The 3,734-nt window shown below is 30.3% G+C and overlaps 1 non-coding gene across 1 annotated transcript; it reads right to left on the minus strand.

Moving 5' to 3' along the window:
* Positions 1-2,752: 2,752 nt before the first annotated feature.
* On the minus strand, positions 2,753-2,824 carry TRNAC-GCA (transfer RNA cysteine (anticodon GCA)). The gene has a single exon. It is a non-coding gene; the product is annotated as a tRNA-Cys (tRNA).
* Positions 2,825-3,734: the final 910 nt, after the last annotated feature.

Consider the following 3,734-nt stretch of genomic DNA (forward strand, 5'->3'; position numbering starts at 1 on the left):
TCTCTCTTGATTTCTTGATCCCTTTCTCTTAGGGTATCTCTTCCATTTTATACTATCTTCCACTTTCATCTCCACCTTCCACATGTAGATCAGATTGTTGGTGTTGATTCTTGTCCTATTACCACTTTCCTGAAATCTTTGGGTAGTAGCTGTAAGGCTGAAAGTTACTGTTCATATATCACTTCCTCATTAATGCAGCTAGAGAGTTAGCTGCAGAGCATTTAATGCAGTGGTAGCAGCTTCCCCTTTAGATTTTTCATAGCCTCCCTATATCCTGTTCCTTTTTGATACTTATTCTCATCAGTGGAATTGTCTAGAATGTTGCTCATGATGTCAGACCGCATCTTCTAACCTCGGATTTGCTTAGTTTGGGAAGTATTCCTCCTCAGACCACCTTCTTGGATGACAATGATTAGACTTCACCTTTTTACTTACTAATACGGATTCTTAGGAAGATGTTTATCCGTTCTCAGACTACTTATTGTCCTTAGATTGGGCACCTGGCCCAATATATACATAGATATGTACTCTTGGGCCTATCATCCTACGCTAAACTTCAATATATCAAAATGCAATCATTCACAGAGAGCCTTCAACTTACCTAGAGATTTGATAATTTGAGTAGTCTTTCAACCTACAAGAGATTTAATAACAATAATTTGTCTTGCCAAGGCGAGCTGTTGAAGCTACCTCGATTGCCAAATGACATACCTACAATTCGAGTGTTCTGCTAATTGTACAAGGCAATTCATTCCTAAGATTGATTATGTTTTTTGTTTGTAGCTTTTCTTTATAACAAACAACACAAGCAAAGATCCTTGTGGACCTGTGATATGTAATATGGAATTTTAATGGCACAAAATGGGTAGTAGCTTTCTATTGTAACACCATATTTTTAAAACCACCAAAATATTTTATACAGATCCATAAGATGAGATATCCTCCAAATTTGTCTATCGCCCGTTTGAACGTACCGACTTTGTCAATTAACTCTTGAATGGTTACAAATCTAATTTGCCCAACATATATCTGAAGGTAAATTGCAATATCACATGTTAATTGGTAAAAAAAAAAAAAAAAAAAAATGATGGGAGGATATTTTTGAAATAACCCTCCCCTTTATATTAATTATTTCATGTTAATATTCGGCTTACCCAAAACTCGGTTTTGGGTTGTGACATTTATACATATGAAAAATCAATTATTTAGGCTTACTTAATCTATCTTGGTCTTCTGACAAGCGATAGCAAATGTACATTCAGCACTACAGTATTGGAAATTACACCTAAATCAACATTAACAACCATCATAAGTTCAACAAAAGCAACAATAAACAATTATGAGTATTCATTTGATCGACTAATACACTTAGGCTACCCTTAATTAATTAACAATCCATGTATTGCTTGATGAGTTTCTTTCAATAAAAGTCTTCTTTCTCAAAATAATAATAATAATAATAATAATGCCAATATAAAAACCACAAAAAATTTAGTAACTTTTTTCAATTGGACACTTCATGGGATGCCTGCCTCCATTAAGTGTATTTAAGTGTTCCAGTTCTAAAAAATCTTACAATTCTTGGATGACATGAAGATATATATATATATATATATTAGGGGTAAGAGGAATCCTTCTCTCTCTCTCTCTCTTTTTTTTTTTTTTTTGGATGGAAGGAATCCTTCTCTTCGTTGAATGGAAGTCCATTGAGATATGATTTTTTTTTTTTAAAAGAAAACACGTAGATGTATGAAACAAATAGGTTCGGTTCATCTCAACGCCATACTATCAATGCTGTTATGCTTAACATGTAAATATAGAATAATAACCCTCCACCTCTTTTTGTTTAATTTGTAAAATTTTGTAGCCATAAAACTCTAGATATTTTATTGACAGCTTTGATAATTGCGAAGCATAATTACAATTCATATAAACTGACAATTCCGTGTTGCATTTTTTTCGCTCTTATTAAAAGAGTAGTGTTAAGAAAAGATACAAGGTATTTGGATTTCTAACTAGATCATCATCAAAAAAAAAAAAAAAAAAAAAGATACAAAGTATCTCTCACCACCAATATTTTCATAACTCCCAGATGTTATTAATTTAACTTTGCTCATTTGTGCATGCTACCAGAAATCAAAGGTTTTTAAAGAGGCATTAGAACATTCATATTAAAGGTGCTAAAATAGCTTAAATGCTATTTTAGAATCCAAAATCCTAAAAAACCCACTACATCAATGATGCCAAAAGTCAAATTTTTTAACACTTTGTTAAATTTGTTAATTTAACCATGCTCTTAGGCACTTTATTGTAGTTAGATGGTAAACATAAAAAAAATTATTTAAATGAAACTTAGAGAGAAGGAAACTTGAGTAGAAAAAGAAAGAATATAACAATAATAAAGAAAGAATATTTAAATGAAACAATTAAAAAAAATAGAGTATTTAATGTTAAGTGTATTATAAAGTGGCATATTAAAATGAATGAAATAACTTTTTAAAGTGTTAAAATTTTTTTTTTCTTCAAATTTTAGTCACTCATGGGAATGATCTTATGTAATATATAGGTGTGTAGTATAGGCCCATTTGTGGGCAAAGGATAAGACCACTTGCCCAATTGGTAAGGAGATAAACCGGTCATGAAGTCTCCAATCCATACTCCATGGTTTAATGTTTAACTTAACTTTTCATTTTTTTTTTTTGGAAATCCAAGTTTACACTAAAATTGGGGAAAAAAATTTGAGAAAAACAGAAGGGCCCAACCGGGTTCGAACCGGTGACCTCTTGATCTGCAGTCAAATGCTCTACCACTGAGCTATGGACCCCATTGACAAAATGTCATCTAAGATAATATTTATAACATAGGTGTTTTTGTTAGTATACCCTATTTTAGTTTTTGGTAATATTACGACTTTACCTTTCTTCACAGAACCTTTTGAAGCTTCCCGAAATGCATGTTACAATAAATTCTCATGCGAAACCAAATATAGATCTATTAATATCAAACGAAAATGTCTCTTCTTTTAGGAGGAGAATCTTTTGGGAATGACTTTAAAATGGAAGTTGCATTTGTTGAGCTTAGGATTTTATAAATCTATCAATTTCTTGAGATTATTTCTCTCTTATGTTTTCTTCTTTGGGTTAGATTGTACTTAACAAAAAATTTCTACACTTGTAATTAAAAAAAAAAAAAAATTAACTTATTTTAAGATATAATTACCTCTTATTTGAAAGCTCTTTGACTTGTCTTTTTCTTTAACAAAAAAAGCACTTTCACTCTGAACCAAACAAACACGTTATCTAAGTAATACCAGTTTCCTATTTTTCAAAAAAAAAAAAAAAAAAAAAAAGCTCTATAAAAAGTTTGAGTCATTACATTAGTAATTTTGTTGATAATAGTTTTAAAATTTGTCAAAAGTGAAAACTTATATAAAAGCGTAAATTTTCAAAATGTGACCTTCAAAATCTGAAATTCAAGTTGAGGTCATGCCAAGAAAAGTAATGAATTAATCATCATACATGAATGCATAATGAACAAAAAAAAAAAAAAATCATAAAATATTGAAATTGAAGTCTATGCCCATCACTCCACGGCCATAAATATACAAACTAAATTTAACAAAGAAATGATATGTACAAAACATTTTTACAATTTTTTTTTAACAAATTTTAAGTAGTAGGTTATTATTAGTTGTTATTGTTGAGGCAAAAAAGTAATCTTAGTGTTAGGTTTAA

Source organism: Quercus suber, unplaced genomic scaffold, assembly GCF_002906115.3.
Source record: "Quercus suber isolate HL8 unplaced genomic scaffold, Cork oak 2.0 scaffold_209, whole genome shotgun sequence".
Taxonomy (NCBI): Eukaryota; Viridiplantae; Streptophyta; class Magnoliopsida; order Fagales; family Fagaceae; genus Quercus; species Quercus suber.